The sequence below is a fragment of the Rhineura floridana genome, chromosome 20 (genome assembly GCF_030035675.1).
Source record: "Rhineura floridana isolate rRhiFlo1 chromosome 20, rRhiFlo1.hap2, whole genome shotgun sequence".
Taxonomy (NCBI): domain Eukaryota; kingdom Metazoa; phylum Chordata; class Lepidosauria; order Squamata; family Rhineuridae; genus Rhineura; species Rhineura floridana.
The window spans coordinates 11,654,956-11,674,301 of record NC_084499.1 but is presented as its reverse complement, the minus strand read 5'-3'; the positions used below and the strand labels follow the sequence as shown (position 1 = coordinate 11,674,301).

Here is a 19,346-nt window from a genome sequence, read left to right as displayed (position 1 = left end):
CAATTTCCGTTTCTTTCAAGTTCTTATGCTTCCAACCTTAAATTCAGTTTTCCCTTTGCAATTTTTGTTTTCTTTCAAAGGGTCAGCATTGTCAAATTGACAGATTCACCCATCCCTACTCACTGTCGGGCTTATTCATCATCAGCAAAACCATCCCTGTTGCCTTCCTTCAGTTTCCAGGGCCTGGCCATAAAGGACCTCAGGCAGATCCAGTTTATGCAAGATCCATAGATCGGAAACAGCAGCTCACCTCGGTATAATGAGCAACAACAATCAGAATGAAGGCGTGGGGGAGCTAACTCTGTTCTAAAAATGGAAATGGCTATGGACGTAAGCCACACAAAATGACTCCCTGGGAAGCAAAAGAGCTGCCCGTTCCCCCTTCCCTGCAAGCTTCTCTTGGGAAATTCTCTCTCAACTTCTGCAGGCTGATTGAAGAGAGTGTCATGCCCTTAAATTAGAACCTGCACCGATGCTGGCAATTCAGCCATCCCACTTAGGGTACCTCCTGTCAGGTTATGTCAGGAGTTATTATCTCTGGGAAATGTCCCCTGCCAGAATCATTCTGCATTCAAAGGAGATGCTTCACCGCTGAACTATGGTCCTTCCCCAAATCCAGATCAAAGGTAAAGACAACCATCAGAAGCGAGAGCTGGCCTTGATGTTGCTCAATGATAGCAAGCAACTGGGCTTTACAGGGTTTTGAAAGCTTTCCCACCCCTGCCTTACAGAATCAGGACCCCACCCTGAATGGACCCACGTTCCTACCACCACTGTCCATTCCCTTGCCCTCCCCCACAGGCCTAATCTGCACCACTGCCTACAAGAGGACAAAGCAAGTAGAGTCTTGACTCTTCATGGCCTTGCTCTTGACTCCACTTGCACAACTGGAGAGGGCAGGCAAGCTGCAATGAGGAGAAGGAGGAACAGCAGGACCGGAGGGCTCTGGAAGATCAACAGTGTCACCCTACGGTGGGGCTTAAGCCTCTGTAAGAGTAAGGGTTGCCGCCAACCACCTTTTACTCAGAGTAGACCCATTGAAATGACGCTACCTAAGTTACTCATGTTTATTAATTTTAATGGGTGTATTCTAAGTAGGATACAATCCAATCCCAATTCCGAGTCCATTTCAGGTGGTGGGTCATCCAGCTAAACTGAGGTGATTTGGTGCTCATGATGCCCCCACCCCTCCAGTTGTGCCCATTGCTTTTCTCAAGTCCTGCTCAACTTAGAGGGACAGCCATATTTTTCACATCATCTAGCACAGTGGTGGAGAAGCCCAGGCCTGGGGGTCAAATCTGGCTCCCCAGGACTCTAATGTTCACCCATCAGGACTCTCCCTAGGCCATGCCCCATCCCCAGGCCACACCCTTCTCAGGTGCTTTTGCATAGCTGGAATATGTCCCTGAACTGCAGTAATCTCTTTTGTGTGCCTGGAAGGAGGATGGAGATGGGTGCGTAGAGACTGCCAGCTTTTGTATGGTTGGAATGCACTCTACTATATAAAAGAATGATTCACATCCATTATTCTGTCCAGTTTTGCATCCGACCCTGCCTGCTACTGGAATGCAGCCCCTGAAAGGTTGCCCCATGAGGGGATTCAGCCCTTGGGCTGAAAAAGATTCTGTACGCCTGTCCTAACAGAATCAGCTCAGCTCAAAACCAGTGAAGGCTAGTCCATTAGGGCACTGTTCTTCAGTCTTGGGTATCCGCTATCCAGATGTTGTTGGACTACAGCTCCCATCATCCTTGGCCATTGGCAAAGATGACTGGGGTTGATGGGAGTTGTAGTCCGGCAACATCTGGGAACCCATGGTTGAAGAGCAGTGGAGCATCGCCCCACCAACTTCAGTCTTCCCTCCTCCAGCCCTCACCTGCCTGCCTTTTTTCTTACAACCAGTCCAGGAAATGACCCTGTCTGTCAGAGTCAACTGCATTAAGTCTCAGTGTTGCCCTCATAGAACTCAGCAGGGAGGAGGGAGATGGGGACAAAATTAGGATTAGTTGGCTCTGCCTGCCATTGGTTCTGGCTCCACTGACAGTTTGGGCTGCCTCCATCCCCCCCCCCACCAGTCTGAATGGTCACCAGCCACCATTGAAAGATTTCCCGTCAGCCAAACACGTACAGGAGTTTTCAAATGGACTTTTCTCATGCTCCAACAGCACGTGCAGCCATTTCCCCCCATCACCCCATTCCCAACCACCCCTCCTTTAAAAACAGACATATGCCGAGCTGGCAAAGATCCTCAGCTTGTTAAACTTGGCTTTGGAAACTTCCTTTGCCAAGTTACACATGGTCAGGAGCTCATTTTTTGTCAATGACTTCACTTTGAATTATGGGAAGCCCTTTTACAGCCCCACTTTCATACTTACAGGGCTTGTAATCCCCTCCCTCCACCTTCCTCCCAAATAAATTGCAGCAGCTAATGTGAATTTTAAACATAAGGTTGCTGTTTCATTTTCAGGATCTTGAGGGCTACTTTTTTAAAAGGCACAAATGTACTCTATGATAGTTTCAATAGCCCTTTCTAAAAAAAAAGTGGGTGTTCTAACTATTAATGCTTTTTTTTAATGGTTATTCCATTAGATGAAGCCCATTTGGTCTCTTTTTTAATATGGACAAGTGAACCAGTGGAGGCTCATCTGTTAGGGTAAATGCGATGCTGCTTCACCAACCACAGCAAGACATTTTTAAGTAATAGTTGTGTGTCCAAATGGACACTCAGTCCTAGCTTTTGGACACCCAGTGGACAACAAAATGTAAATGTACTACCTTCAAGTCGATTCTGACTTATGGTGACCCTATGAATAGGGTTTTCATGAAGCTGAGAGGCAGTGACTGGCCCAAGGTCACCCAGTGAGCTTCATGGCTATATGGGGATTTGAACCCTGGTCTCCTAGGTCATAGTCCAACACCTTAACTGCTACACTACACTGGCTCTCAAGTGAACAACAATGGACACATAAAATGTAATCAATGAACCAAGAACACAAATTCAGACCGGAAGCCTCTGTGACTAGAGCTATGAAATTTTAGTGAAACTGAACAGAAACACTAGAACTACAAACTACAAACTATCAGTCTTTCTGGAAAAAAACCACAACTTCTTAACAAAATATCTCCCTCTGTACACTGTGATGTTTGGTTCTCTGTATCTTTGTTCTTTTCTGGGGGGGGGTAAGAATTCTGCTACAGCAGGGCTTGGATCATAAGCAGCAGTTTTAGATGTTAATTTGCTTTTTAACTCATGTATTTACCGGTGGGTGGGCAGGCTAGTAAGAATTTTGCCGCTAAAGTAACTAAACGCATTTGCAAGGCTGTATTCACACCCTGATTTTTAAAACAAACAAACAAACAAACAAATTTGAACCACTTTCGCTTCAGTCCAAATGTCATGGGCTTGTACATGGTAGAGAGGCTTCCGCATGCAAACTGTATGAATGAAGAAGAAAAAGACACCAAGGAACAATACCTTAAAAAATGCCCTGAACCTCAGGCTGTCCTCAGTCAGCTCCTACCGCCCTGCTTTCTTAACTTACAACTAGCCCAGGGGGCAGCACTGCTTGCCACGTTCCTCCTCATCGGTCTCAGTGTCGCCCTTGTAGAAATCAGCGGAAAGGAGGACAGGGACAAAACCAGAATGCCTTGGCTGTGACTGTCATCGGCTCTGGCTCCACCTACTGTTGGGCTCCCTGCCTTCCGCCCTGCCAGTCCCAATAGGCACCACCCACTGCAATTTACTGCCCAATCGGATAGAAAGGATTTCCACATCTGCCTTAATTAGGGACATCAGCCTATATTTGGCAATGCTGAAAAGGATGCTCAAAAACCCGCTCAGAGAAAGAAAATGTTTGATTTCATTGTATGTGACAGAACGAGACCAAGCAGCCATGTAGCTGTGGGAATGTGTGGGGGATGTTAACAGGAACCTTTTGGAAGCATTTTTTTTTTGATGTGGCAAAAAAAAATATGATTTGTTTTTACTTGTTCCATCACATGTAAATACACTAGCACCAAGGAGGGAAATGTCCTAAGCAAGGATGAATGGATGGGACACCCACTGGGTAACTGAGAAATTATTTATCAGGAGGGGAAAAAGTTCTGCATGAGGGAAACTTGCCTACACACACATCCTCAGCACCATATAAAGGAGGAGGGGCTTTGATGCAGGCTTAAGCCACGCCTACTTCTGACACAGCTAGCTAGCAAAGAGCATCAAATATGCCCCTTGTGGAGCTGGATAGCACAAGTGGAGAGATTTTAATTTACAAGAGCTTTGTATGACTGAAATGCAAAAAAAAAAAAAAAAATCCCAGCGATGAGCATTGGCTGGCGCAGCAATGCTCCGCCACAGAGCATTTCTAGTTCAATGCTCAAATGTGTTAATTGGACTTTCTGAGTTGCAGTTTGCTTTCTGCCAAATGATCTCTTTCTTGATTTCATTTCAAAGAAGAGAGAGCGGAATGCTGGGATGAGGTTGGATCTACTTAATGGTGCACAGCAAGGCGGTTGAATCCTGAGATCAGGATGGAGAATCTCAGGGGCAGGGTCCTAATGTGGCCCTCCAGGCCTCTCTATTGGGTGTCTGTGACTCTCTACAGCCACACCTCCTCCCTGGCTACACCACCCCTCACCAGGCCACCCCCCTCCAAAACCCGCTCCATGCCCCCCTTGAGCATTTGTGCCTGGGTGGAATGTGCCCTTGAACCTTAATAATGACTCTTGCTTGCCGGGATGCAGAAGTGTAGTGGCAAATTCAGAAGTGGAGGGTCCCTTTATGATAGTTACAACCACTCTGCCTCCCGTCCCATCCTTTCCCTCTCCTTTTTTGCTGCTGGATTCAGAATTAGATCCTTGTTAATTCTTTTCCCACAACAACAGACGCCCCTAGGAGCCATTCAGCATGAAAGGGAAGAGTGTTAGCTACTAAGAAGAGTCTTCTCAGTGGCTGACTCACTTCCTTTCACTCTGATTGGTTCCAATCAGCAGGAAAGGACAATGATGCATGTTAGAAGACACATCTCAGTGGCTAACACACTCCTCTTTCATGATGATTGGCTCATAGGATACTGGAGACATAGGGACCCTGCTCCCAAAAATGTAAGGGGTCTAAGACCCCCCAAGTCCCTGGATGACTACACCCCTGCCTGGATGAAAGGTAGAAAGGGGTGCTTGAGTGTGTGTGTGTAGAAACTAGCCTACTGTACAAAGGTAAAATGTGCATTCATTGCTTCACTCTCTTTTGTCTTTGGGTCATATCCAACATTAGTCAAACTTAGAGTAGGCCCATTTAAATTGATAGACAAGGCTAGCTTGGATCTACCCATTCCAGTGGTTCTACTCTGAGTAGAATTTAGTTTGATGAACTCAAGTGAGGGATCCTTTAGCAAAAAGCAAAGGGATGGATTCTTATAACGTTCTCTTAACTGTAACTGAGAAAGCCCAACCAACGCACTTGTGCATCCCTTTGAACTAGAAACGCTGCTGTGCCAGACAATGCTCATCTCTGGGATGTTTGTATTTCAGACATGCAAAGCTGTTGTAAATTTAAATTTCTTCTCTCTGCATGTGCTCTTCAGCTCCACAAGGGGCTAGCTGTGGCTGAAGCACAAGTGGCTTAAAACTTCATTAAATCCTGGACAATGATAGCCTGACCATAGCAGTCCATGTATTGGTAACCTCACAACTGGATTACTGCAATGCACCTTTTGTGGGGCTGCCCTTGTATCTGGTCTGGTAGTTGCAATTAGTGCAGAATGCAGCAGCCAGACTACTCACAGGAGCAGATTACTGGCAACATTCCTTGCTGAGAGCGCTGCACTGATTTGCTACTGAGCCAGATGCAAGATACTTGTGCTAATTCATAAAGCCCTCAGTCCCTGCCTACCAGTGACATGTGGCTCTCAGAAGGTTATCCAAAAGGGATGTGACCCTCAGTATAGTCATCAAGGGTCTCAAGGGGTCTTAGACACTTCACTTTTTTTGGGAGCAGGGTCCCTATGTCTCCAGCATCCAACCAGCCAATCAGCATGGAAGGGGAGTGTGTTAGCCACTGAGAAGAGCCTTCTAATATACTTCCTTGTCCTTTCCTGCTGATTTGGAGTCAGTCAGAGTGAAAGGAAGGGAGCCAGCCACTGAGAAGGCTCTTCTCGGTAGCTAACACACTTCCCTTTCATGCTGATTGGCTCCTAGGGACATCTATTGTCATGAGAGAAGGCATTAACAAGGAAAGAGAAGCAGAAAGCAGCATTCAAACTTGGCAAAGTTATTCTGTAATATTAGGCTGTATAATTGTAGAAGGGGTGTGGCAGTGAGGGGGTGTAGCTGCACTTTTGAATTTGCTGCTACACAACTGCTGAGATGGCAGAACGCACTGTAGCACAGATAGTGGAGCACACAAAAATTGAACACCATGTTATAAAAGAAAGCTAGGAAGCCAAGCTAAAAGTAAAAACCTCTCTGACGGCATGCAGCCTGCTCTGTCCCTCTAAGCTAGCCTGTCCTATTACCAGTGCTGAAGAAAGATTCAACTGCTAATCTTGGGGGCTCCTATATGTAGAACTAGGAGGAGAGCAGCTCATCTTTCACCTCAGTTTCAACTTCCGGAGACCCCAAAGAGTAGAAGACCACCAAGAGTAAATCACTAATGGATGAGCGCTGGTCTAGAACCCCACTAATCTGGAACACCTACATTTGGGGAGACATTTGTGAGTATATATCAGATTTGTTTTACTATGACAATGAGTTTTAAGATTAGTTTGGGATTATACATGGACAAATACTGAAATGAGTCAGCAATAGATGGAAGCTTCATCTCAGGGACTGGGCAAGTAACATTCCTCGTCTTACTCAGCACCACTGAGATTTTATTCTGAGTAGTGTCTTCTGTTTGAGAATTGACAGGTTGGAATGGATTCAGAGAAGCACTCAGGGAACTCGATGGCAAACTCTTGTGGAGAGCTCCAAGACACACTGAGCATATTGTTTAGCCAGGAGAGAAAAGATCTACAGAAGGGATGCATTGACAGCTCATATTTAAAAGGATGTCAGACAGAAGAGGGGTAGAGGAGGAAAAACTGGCCATCCCATCTTCTGTAGCTAAGACAAAGGGGGATGGTTTGAAACTGGCAATGATTCCACATTTCCATGGATTTAGGGATGGTTAAATTGCCTCCCTTGAGTTTTGTAGTCCTGCAAATGGTCTAGGACTCTTTCACACTACCATGAATGTATGGATAAGGAATGAGCAGGATTGTGACTGTGGCTTCGATGCATTGGTCTCATCCTGGGTGAGTGTTTGGGTGATGGTGTGAAAAGAGAACCTTTGTCAGGGTGGGGAACATCAGGTCTGGGGGCCAAATGAGGCTATCCAGGTCTCTCTAACTGGCCCACTGGACTCTTTCATGGCCATACACCCTTCCTAGCCACATCTCCCCTTCACCTCAGGGTTATGAACCATAACTCAAGCTTGGTTGCACCTTATGGTCAGTCTGGAGAGAGCTAAACCACAAGTCTGGGTTATGAGGACATGCTAAACCAGCCTTGAGTTAGCTCAACCCAACACAGCAGCAGAACTACTGGGAAGGACTCAAGTGGCCTCAGTCTCCTCTCCCAAAACCTTTGAGTTCATTCTCAGCCATGGCTTGGCTTAGCATGACGTGCAAACCAGACCACTGACTATATCCAAATGCAAAACACTGAAGTTAATTTTGCTTTCAGTTTCTCCTAAGAAAACAGAGGGTTGTGTTCAATGAAGTCCTACACAGAGTAAACCCATTGAAATTGATGAATCAAGGTTAGTCATGTCTATCAACTTCAATGGGGCTACTTTGGGTAGAACTTAATTGGATACGTCCCATAATAATGACACAGAGTTTTGGGTTGTATTCAATTAAATCCTACTCAGAGCAGACCCACTGAAGTTGATGAACCAAAGTTAGTCTGTCACCTTCAATGGGCCTCCTCTGAGTACGATTAGTACTGAATACCACCCAGAGTGCATCAGGGCTTGCCACCACAAATACACCAAACAGCCACTCCTTCCACATATGCACTAATCTGGGCTCAACAAGTGCACATTAGCGGCCTTATTTTGACATTCTACTCATGTTAACACCATCACATGAGTAGGAAGCAGGGTTGCATCAAAGAGGCTCTCCCCTTGGCATCTGTGCTTACAGTGCAAATGTCTGAAGGGAGGAGGAGTCATGGCTCAGTGGTAGAGCATCCATTTTGCACGCAGAAGGTCCCAGGTTCAGTTCTCAGTATCTCCAGGTAGCGCTGGAAAAGACCTGCCTAAAACCACGAAGAGAGTTGTGTGCAATTCTGGTAGCCTCACCTCTAAATATATTGTAGAGTTGGAATAGGTTCAGAAAAAGGCAACCAAAATGATTAAGGGGATTTGACTACTCCCCATTAGGAAAGGATGCAGCATTTGGGCCTTTGAAAAAGCGAGTAAGAGGTGTCAGGGCAGAAGTGTATGGCATTATGCATGGCATGGAGAAAATGGATAGAGAACAAATTTTCTCCCTGTCTCATAAAACTAGAACCTGTGGACATCCAACGAAGCAAATGTTGGAAGATTCATGACAGCCAAAAGAAAATATTTCTTCATGCAAGAGCATAGTTAAATGAGGGCCACCAACTTGGATGACTTTAAAAGAGGACTAGGCAAATTCATGGAGGATAAGGCTATTAACTACTAGCTATGATGGCTATGTTCTGCCACCATGGTCAGAGGCAGCACGCTTCTGAATACCAGTTGCTTGAAAACGAAGACGGGGAAAGGGCTGTTGCTTGCAGGCTTCCCATATGCATCTGGTTGGCCATTGTGAGAAAAGAATATTGAACTAGATGGGCCATTGGCATAATCCAGCAGAATTCATCTTGTGTTCTTAGAGCCACTGCCAGTCAGTGTAGACAATACTGAGCTAGATGGACCAATGGTCTGACCCACTGTAAGACAGTTTCCTGTGTTCATGTGTACAGGCTTCCTGGTTAGCTGCAACCCCAACACCCAGGCTTTTAGATGGCGTGAGAGCCTATATATGCTGTTCCCTGCTTCCCGCAGATGTTCACATTATACATACAATTGCCAGCACCGGCAAAAGACAATTTGATGTAGCTGGATTCCTGCTCACAGGTTGGTGACTATAACACTGGAACAGGGCTGACAAAATGCATCTTTCCAAAATACTAATTTACTACATTCATACTTCAGGGTTGTTGTTCTTTAAAAAACTCTAACATCAAAATAAAGAGAAGTAGAAGTATGCTTGAAAAAAATATTCTGCAGAGATGGAGTACCTCAGGCTGAGGGGGCAAATGTGGCCCTCCAGGCCTCTCTGTGTGGCCCCTGGGACTCTCTCGAGTCACAGCCTTTCAGGCCACCCCCTCACTCACCTTTCCTGGTTGGTTAGAATGTGTCCTTGAACTTCGATAATGACTCTTGCTTGCCTTACTGGAGGATAGAGAGGGGTATAAATTAACATGGGTTCCTCCACTTACTTTTGCTTCTGGTCCACTAGTGGCATGTGGCCTCCAAGAGATTGCCCAGAAGGGAATGTGGCCCTCAGGATAAATGTGGTTCCCCACCCCCGATTTGGACCACATTACACCATACATTTAAAGCACTATTGTCCCATTGTAAACAGTCCTGGGTTCCTCCATGAATCCTGGGAACTGTAGTTTGTGAAGGGTGCTACCAAGAAGAGCCCTATTCCCCTCACAGAGCCACAGTTCCCAGAGTTTCCTAGCAAGAAGAACTGATTGTTAAGCCACTCTCTGAATTGTAGCTCTATGCGGTGAATAGGGCCTGGTCAGGCACCAGAGGACGGCCAGACTGGACACTGGCTGAGGGGCCCTGCAGCTGAAAGAGGCCCCTGCTCCTGGGCGGGTATAGCTCCTGATCCACAATCCACACTAGCATGGGGTCGGAGTGTGCACCCCGTGACCTGATGCTGGCGCATATTGAGGAGTGGGAGGCACCCTCTCAGGCAACAACCCCTATTGCTGGTGCAGGCTGTCTGTGCTGCTTGGCACGTTGCCATATCAGCGCACTGCATGTGGATGCCTGCCATTACTCAAGATGGCAGCAGGGGTGTCAACATCCCCCCTGCACCATCTTAGGTGACATGCACACACAGCGTGTTAACACTCTGACATGGCTGGGCCTGTTTTAACCTCCACCAGTGGCAGCAGTGAAAAGCTTTCAGTACCCTTACCAAACTACACTCCTCGGGATTCTTTGAGGGAAGCCATGACTATTTGGTGTGAATGTGAATACGGTGTGAGTGTGGCCATAGTGTGTGCGAGTGAAGCAGGCCGTGGTGTATTCACACGGAGGGCTCCCCCCCTTTCCTGTTCCAACTGGAAATTCTTAACTCGCTGTCTCTAGCATTTTCTAATTAAGAAGGAAACATTCTCATGAGGGAAGGGGCGATCAAGTTTCTGCACAATGAAATGTATATTTTAATCTTAATTAGACGGACATGACTGGCTCGGCCTAGTCATTGTGGCTTAAGACACGTCGAGCCTCCTTTCAGCTCCCCCAGAAAGCAGTCTTGAGAAACAGGCTTCCCTTTTGCACCCTCCTCACACATCCTGTGAGCCAGACAGACAGCCCCTTGTCATGCTGAGGAACTCCCCACCCTCCCCTCTTATTTACATCATGTTTGGGGAGGGGGGAGGATTTCAGGATTTCCTGGACTTGTGCCTGGTTCTTAATTTTTCCCCACATGTGGAATTCATTTGCCACTGACAAAGAACGTCTGAGGCTCAGGGAATACAGTGGCCAGACAGGGGGACACCCTTGAAGACAGACCAGAATATCCCTCACTGTCCGACAGTTTGAGGTTAGCTTTGGGTTTCACCCGCACATGGATAGCTAGGAGTGGGAGGGGGGGTTTGGTTCTCATACCGTTTTGGAAAGTGTGAATGTGACTTTAAATGGGAACTGAATCCAGTTTTACCCCCATCCCTACCTGCAGCTAAGCCTGTTGGACCAGCAGTCAGTTTCTCTCCAACTCTGAAATGGTGCGGCCAATTGCAAGCCAGCATTTTAAACTGGGAACCTCAAGCCAAATGTGCTCCTTCAGGTCTCTATATCCACCCTTTCCTTGTTCATTTGTTTGTTTATAGCCCACCCTTCCTCTCAGAAGCACTAAAGCCACTTTGAAATATCTCACAAGCAAAAGACTTCAAAACATATTAAAACCCATAATAACGATGCAGGCTTTGGGATCTTAAAACAGTCTTTGAAAGCTACTTGAGACTCTTCCCGGGCCACACCCCTCACTAGCCTTGCTTCACAGCCACCTTTAATGGTTTTGCCTGGCTGGAATGTGTACTTGAACCTGGATCATGCTTGCTTTGGGGGAGGATAGAGAGAGATGTGCAAGTGTGAAAAAACAGCTGGTAAAATTTACATTTATTCCTCCAGCCATTTTTGCCTCTGACCCCATCTACTACTGGCATGTGGCCCCTGGGAGGTTGCCCAGAACGGAATGTGGCCCTTGGGTTTAAAAAAACAAACCCTCCACCCTGATATATAGTTTTTTCACATGTTGTCATAACACTAAAGCATTTAACCTTTAGAAAGCAGAGAGAGCTGACATTCCAGCAAGGAAACTGAGCATTTCTAAACCCACAGGCTTATGAGGTTCTCCGGACTTTCAAACCCTCACTGTCCTGTTCGTTCAGCAAAATCTTTATGGCCCACATGTTGTTCCTGCATTTGATGTATCCCCAAGTGGTGAATTCTGGGGGATGCACCAGATGTTTCCTTACATATCAACAGCGTATAGTTTGGGAAATGGTAGACTGAGTTTAGCTTCTTGACACAAACCCCAAATCCCCCAGATAGTGGCATAGCCTTCCTGAGACTTTATCACACCACTGTGGTTGAAGGATTGGAGGTTCGAGCTCCTCCCTAACCTCAAAAACTCCTAACACATAGCAAACTAGCATATAAGGAAGAACCAACAGGAGAACCCCTCTCTTGATATACTACCTTTCTACAGGAAGGGACTGCTCAACATGCAGACTCCTCCACTGCCATTTTGAAGTGGTGCAGTCCTACGCAGCAGGGCTGTTTCATTTGCATTGTCTGAACATGCCGACTGACACGCCGCACCCCAAAGGCCATCCCTAGTTTAATCCTCCATCCAAAGGTAAGTCCATTGCCTCCCTATCAGACCACCCCTTCAGGACAAGCTAGCAAGACAACCATGACTAAAATGTAACTGATATGCAGAGAAAAGGGACTCACAAGGAAAACTGGACCAGAAGAGAAACTCCTTCTAAAGTCAAAATATGGTAATCCCTTAGATCTGAAGGGGAAAGGCAGTAGCTCAGGGGCAGAGCACCTGCTTTGCATGCAGAAGGACCCAGGTTCAATCCTCAGCATCTCCAGGTAAGGCTGGGACTGTCCCCTGCCTGAAAACCCTGGAGAGCTGCTGCCAGTCAGTGTAGGCAATACTGAGTTAGATGGACCAGTGGTTTGGCTCAATATAAGGCAGCTAAGTTCCTAAGGAAATTGACCCACCACTGACCATGCCCCTTTGAGCAAATACCCCCCAGACAGGAATGGTTCCACTACAGAAGCCCCTATAAGCCCAACCCCTATATTCCAGCCCCTCCCTCCTGTGTCCCCACCCTACCCATCCTAAAGAGAATTTCCACATTCGCGGACGCAGGCCAGTCCAACAAGGGAGGGAGAGCAGCTTCCAGCTTTAGAAATGCTGTCAAAACCTCATCACAATCCTTACATTGTAAGGCTCAAGTTGCAGGAAGCCAGATTTCGACTGGACATCATGAAAAACTTCATAACTGTTAGAGCCATATGACAATGGAATCAATTACCTAGTGGTGGGCTCTCCGACAGTGGAGGCGTTCAGCAGGCAGCTGGACAGCCATCTGTGGGGAATGCTTTGGTTTGGATTCCTGCATTGCGCAGGGGGTTGGACTTGATGACCTTATAGGCCCCTTCCAACTCTACTATTCTATCATTCTACAAGGCCGGTGAGTGGAACTAAGGTATAAAGAAGACATTTTTAAGCCCAAGGGACACATGGCCTTGTGGTGGGCAGGGCCACAGGTCAACATGGGCAAAACAATGGATGCAACTCTTGTGCCTGCACAGCAGGCTGTGTTGTGCAAATGCCAGCACTTTCTGTGCACATATAGTACATGCATAGGTACACCTCTCTATCCACCACCCAGGAAAGCAAGAGGCATTTGCACTGTTCAAGAACATATCCCAGCCAGGGGAAAGCACTCAAGGAGAATGTAGAGCAGGGTGGGAAAGTGGGTGTGGCCTGGGAAGAGTGCTGAGGGCCGGATAATTAGGCCAGCAGGGCCACATTCAACCCCACTCCTGAGGTTTTCCACTCCTGGTGTACAGCTTTCCCTGGAGTGTACCACTCCAGTCAGCAGGCAAAGTACATGTTTGAATGCTGCTCTACAAATAATGGTTCCGGTCCCTTGGCCAACTGGTTCTACTGAGTGTACAGTATATACTGAATAAATGTGTCATCATTGCAGGATCTCCCAACCCAGATATGAACTCTCAACCCAGGTGTTTTTGTAATTTTAGAAACACCTCTCCCCTTCTAAATATTGACTATTGGTGTTAGCAGTGGGATCCCATAAAGGAGGAGAGCTCCACTAAGTTTAAACCTTCCATCCTTCACTTCTAGAAGCCAGATATGGAAGTTGTTTCCCTTCTACGATCCCACTTTCTTCTTGCCGATGCTAACTGCCATTTAGAACCACTTCTTTTAGCAGGTCAACCAAAGGAAGAGGAAGAGGAGCTGTTATAGTCTCAGGCTGGATCTTCTACCTATGGAAAACTGAACTCATTTTGTTTCAACACATTAAACTGATCCAAGCCTGTGCCATAAATAAATTACAACTTGGTTCAAAAGAATAGCCGTCGGGACGACCAGGATCACCGCATGTTGCTGTGTGTGTGTTTGCAACGGGATGAAATAAGACACAGTCGTGAAATAGGAGCTGGAAACAAAGAGTTACAAGCGTGCACACGCACCCCTCCGTGCCATTTCATTACATGGCAGTGCAATCCCACACACATGTAGTTAGTCAGAAGTAAGCCCCACTGAGTTCAACGGGGCTTATTCCCGTGTTAAGTGTGTCAGACTGAAGCCTAAATGCGCTGCTGGCTAGATTGGGAATTGAAAGGGAAAGATGATGCAAGAAAAGCTGCCAGCTGAATTTATCCATGTTGAACAGGAATGTGTGGTGCAATCTGGCTGGTGTTAAATACTGCCGAGTCCCATGTGCTGGAGCATGCACAATGGGCATCATTTTCTGATTTATATTCTTGTGCATCCTATTCTCATTTTTTCATAAGCAAGCTCAATGCTGCTTATCCCTTTATAGGGTGATGCCTGTTTGCTCAGATCAATGAGGCTTATCCTCATGTATGCACGTCTAGGGAGCCCCTGGTTCAGGGGCCAAATCCAGCCCTCCAGACCTCTCCATCTGGTCTTTGGTCTTTCCCAGGCCATGCCCCCTCCTCAGCCACTCCTCCACCCCCTAGGCTACACCTCCTCCTCATCCCTACTTCATACCATTCTTCTTGTGTGTGTGCACATGTGTTTGTGTATTTCGTGCCTGGACGATGTCCTTAAACAATAATGCCTCTGTTTGCCTGGATGGCTCACAGAGAGGGGTACGGAAATGTCACAAAGGTAATATTTGCATTCATTGCTCCACCTACTTTTGCCACTGGCCCCGCCCACCACTGGCATGTGCCCCCCTCTTTGATCAAAGTTTACCCGGGTGGGAATGTGGCTCTGAAACAGGGTCTCCAACCATGGTCTATAGCAGCTTTTCCCAACCAGTGTGCCTCCAGATGTTGTTGGACCACAACTCCCATCTTTCCTGACCATTGGCAATGCTGGCTGAGGCTGACGGGAGTTGTGGTCCAACAACATCTGGAGGCACACTGGTTGGGAAAGACTGGTTTATAGGATTGCAGAGTCAGTGTTGCAAACCTAATCTGACTTCCTTATGAGCAATTCTACTGAACAAAATGGGAGCTAGTCTGGAGCAAACACTCATATGGTCAGGGTACCAATCTCCCTCCCATGGGAATGAATGGTGCATGCAAAACAACCCTGTACATATTTCTCAGAGGTATGCGCCATGGTGCCCGCCAGGGCTTACTCAGGGCAGATCTACAGCATAAGTTAAAGCACATGACTTCCCACAAAGAATCCTGGGAACTGTGGTTTCCCCTTCACAGACTTCAAATTCCCAGCACCCTTAGCAAACTACTGCTCCCATGATTCTTTAGAGGAAATTAAATGTAAATGTACTGCCTTCAAGTTGATTCCGACTTATGGCGACCCTATGAATAGGGTTTTCATGGTAAGCGGTATTCAGCGGGGGTTTACCACTGCCTCCCTCTGAGGCTGAGAGGCAGTGACTGGCCCAAGGTCACCCAGTGAGCTTCATGGCTGTGGGGATTCAAATCCTGGTCTCCCAGGTTGTAGTCCAACACCTTAACCACTACACCACTGTGCATTGGATGTGCTTTAAATGCATGGTGTGGGGTCATGGGGACCTTCCCTCAGCAGTATGTTTAATTAGGACTGCTGCTTCAAAGTGCATAGCTTTGGCTTCATCAGAAATAGGTTAAATGCCTCACCTTCCCTGTGAAGAAGGTACTTATCAAAAACCCTTGGGCACCTTCCCTTAACGTTCCTGACACACTGGATCTCCAAATAACCTTTCCAAAAATTCACTTTAGGCATATTCCAAGTGGATTGCATAGTATCCATTTCTAGCCAATGCTAGTCTTGTTCAGAGTAGACTCATTGAAAGTAATAGATAAGACTAGCTTACATCAATTTACTTCAACGGGTCTACTCTGAGTAGAATTTAGGAGGTTACAACCCCAAGGTTTCTAATTGTGTGTGATAGTTGTGAATCGAGTCTGTGAGCCTAAGCATGCTTACTTGAGTGTAAGCTCAGCTGAACACAGTGGCTTGCATCCTCCAAAGTTAGTTTTATTCAGAGTACATGTCACTGAAAATAATGGATATAAATAACTTAGGTATACTATTACTATTACTACTACTAATAATAATAATAACCCACCTTTTCTCCAATAAGCTCACAGTGGCATACGTGGTTCTCCCCCTCCTCATTTAACCTCCACAACAATCCTGTGAGGTAGTTTAGGCTGAGAGGCAGCGACTGGCAAGATCACCCAGTGAGTTCCATGGCTGGACAGGGATTTGAACCCTGCTTCCCAGGTCCTAGTTCAACACTCTGACCATTACACCACACTGGCAATGGGTATTGTTCTCCAAATATCACTTAGTTGGATACACAACCCAGTGGATATGACTTCCCCATGAAGACACATCCAATCAGGCAGCTAGCTTCAGATTCGTACTGCATAATAGCACAAAACTTCAGAAATTCTCAAGAAAGCAGGAAAAAGTCCCTTCACAAATCCCACAGCCTGTCATGAAAGATCTACACGTGGTCGGTGAGTTGAGAAGTCAGATCCAGCTATTCAGCAGAGCCAAGTGGTGACAGACCCAGTTCCCCTTTCACTCAACTCCTAGGATCCCCTGACACTTGCATGGATGCCTTATTCAGGCATGAGTGCATAGAAAAGTGAGTGTGGAGGTGAATGATGGGAGCTGGCAAATGTGTGTGTGGGAAGCTGGAGAGGGATGGGGGAAGAGAAGGATTTTCCATCCTTTGGCACAGGTCACCCTCTGTTGTCAATAGCCAAAATGAAAGAGATACGTGCCAAACCTCCTCTTTTAATCTTTTGGTCTGGAAGACAGACACACATTTCTGGACTTCAGAAAAAAATTGGAATTCACTCTGAACACAAGGTGGTCATTTTCTTTTCTTTTTTACAGTCAGCAAGGTTATTATTTTGCATTTTTAAAAAGGCAAACTTTCCAACAATATCAGTTCGTCGCTATGATCCCTTGAAGTCTCAGAGACATGAAGGCTCCCTTGACATCTCAGAAACATGAATGAGTCTCCCACCCCATCTCCCCATCCTCAAATGCCATCTTCATTGTGCCTTTGCTTTGCCACTTTAATTGGTGTGCGAGTGTATACACGTGTGTATGTGTGTACACTCTTGATTACCACCTTCAACTCTCGTTCATTCATTGATTCATTCATGCATCCACAGAAAATACCATGGAAACGCAGATCCCAGCTGACATCACTCACAAAAGAGGCACAAACTCTAAAATTGTCCTTATAAATCCCAGCCGCCTTGAAGCATCCCCAGATACAAACTCTGGCAAGTCGGGGGGGGGGGGAGAAACACTTTTCTTAAAAATCAAATAAAGTAGGAACAATCACTCTTCCTTTTCCCAAAAACATGTCACACTCAGTGTTAAGAGGAAGCCTTACCTGGTTACCGTTGATAAGCGTTAATTCCTCTTGTTTTGTCGAGTCTCCATGGGGTAGCTAGGATGCTTAAAAGCCACTTTCTTCTTATTCTGCCTTGAGAGAGAGAAAAAACTCAGGAAACTTGTCCCATCTGTGGCATAGGTGTGATGAGTCACAGAGAGGAGAAGAGAGCGAGGGAGGGAGAGAGATGTTTGATAGTAAGGCAAACTGTGGTTAGCGCAAGCAGTTTCTCCTGGTTTATATAGCTGAGCCCAGATCCTTAGCTCATTCCACTGTAATGGGATGCCTTCAAGGCACAGACTCTCTGCAGTTTTGCTGTTGGCAAATTAAAGGCACAGCTACTCTATGGACCCTGCGCTCACTTGTGAAAGACACAGGAGCTCACATATATAGACGTGGAGGCACAAAAGACATTTGCATGTAATTTGTGGTGAAAGGAAGGAATAACTGCCCCCCTTTCCCTCCCCACTAAGTGTGTGTGTGTGTGTGTGTGTGTGTGTGTGTGTGTGTGTGTGAAGGAAAGACAGTGTAAGGAATCAAATGACTCAGAGGGGGAGAAGATTTCCCCAAGGATTTCAGCAGCATGTGTTATTAAAAGGACATCATAGGTTTCATTATTCTTTTTAAGTATTCCCCTCCCCCCCCCAAAAAAAACAAATCACCAAAGCTGCCAGGATCCTATGGCACACTAGTCAGCCTCATATCACCAGCCTGTGCATATGCACATGCATGGATGTGAACTAGTTTCTCAATGCCTGTGAAAAGCACCCTATGCTTTGTTGATACTTGGGGCCGTCTCAAAAGCAGTTACAACTCTCAACACTCTCTTTGGCTGCATCTGTCCCAGGTGAGGAAGGTGTACAAGAGCCTGAGCCTTTGTAAAGATTTTTTTTTTTAAATCCACTGGGGTGGGGGAGCTTCAGAATGAAGAGAAATCTCTCTCCTCTTTCTTTGAAAGATGTAATGGAAGGGGATTATGCATCACTGGGGTAGCATGCATGCAAAGAAAGATAGTTGCTTTCCTTTTGTGTTGTCTCCAGCAGGGACAAAAGATCACCCCTTTTCCCCCCCTCACCCCCTCACACACCTGCTCTAGAGCTTCCAGTTGTCTCTGGACCAGTAACTTCAGAACGCAGTTAAGGGCATCTTGTTAGCTGTCTCACCTTGAGCATGAGCTGCTGAAGAAGGAATAGCAGTCGGAAGCCAACCGAATGGCTGTAAAAATGGTCCTCCCATCAATCAGAGCAATCAGCTCAATATCCTTGCCTTGTAATGCCCTCCATTGGCACCCTTCCAAGGATTGTTTGGAAGCCTGCTGAGGGTGGGGTGGGAATTGCCATTGGCCAGCCTCCTATTCATATGCATGATCAGTGAGCACCGTGATGCTAGTTTGGATCACCTGACTAGAATTTTGGTACTTGGAAGAATGGAAGGGTATATCTGTCAATTTCATATTCTCTCTGTTTTCTCATTTTCCCAGTCTTAACTTCAGTTCTTTATATCTATATCAGTTTGTGTCTGTGTGTGTTTTAAAAAAAGTCCCCATGAAAACTCAGCAGCATTTTTCTGTGAATTTCTCCTAATATGCACATTTTGCATGCAGTTTTGCCCAATACACACTTTTTGGCAAGGCATCATTCCCTGATACAATACATCTTTGTGTGCCGTAATATTTGTATGCACATTTTACCCTAGTTTATGCATTCTTGTACATATCACTTGGCTGGGGAACTGCACTGCAAAATTTGGAGAAGTATGAATTGTGGAGTATAGCTGTTTCAGTTCACGTATTGTTTTGGAAAGCGCAAGTGAGGTAGGTTCACCTTTAAATGGAAACTATCAACTTTCCCCAACCTCCCTCCTACTCAGAAATCAGGTCGTGGGATTATAATATGGTAATGTGCCTGTTAGACACCCCCTCTGCATA

At 46.2% G+C, this 19,346-nt stretch overlaps 1 protein-coding gene across 5 annotated transcripts in view; it reads right to left on the bottom strand.

Annotated features, from left to right (window-relative positions):
• TNC (tenascin C) overlaps positions 1 to 17,766 on the bottom strand; it is a 122,350-nt gene extending 104,584 nt beyond the window's left edge. For 3 of the 5 annotated variants that reach the window (XM_061603957.1, XM_061603961.1, XM_061603962.1), the window contains exon 1: positions 17,420 to 17,766. The gene's annotated coding sequence lies outside the window, so the exon portion shown is untranslated. Of the gene's footprint in view, positions 1 to 3,473; positions 3,568 to 16,126; positions 16,456 to 17,419 lie in introns of those variants that run through there. The other 2 variants (XM_061603960.1, XM_061603959.1) reach the window with 2 other exon arrangements.
• Between the last annotated feature and the right edge of the window lie 1,580 nt (positions 17,767 to 19,346).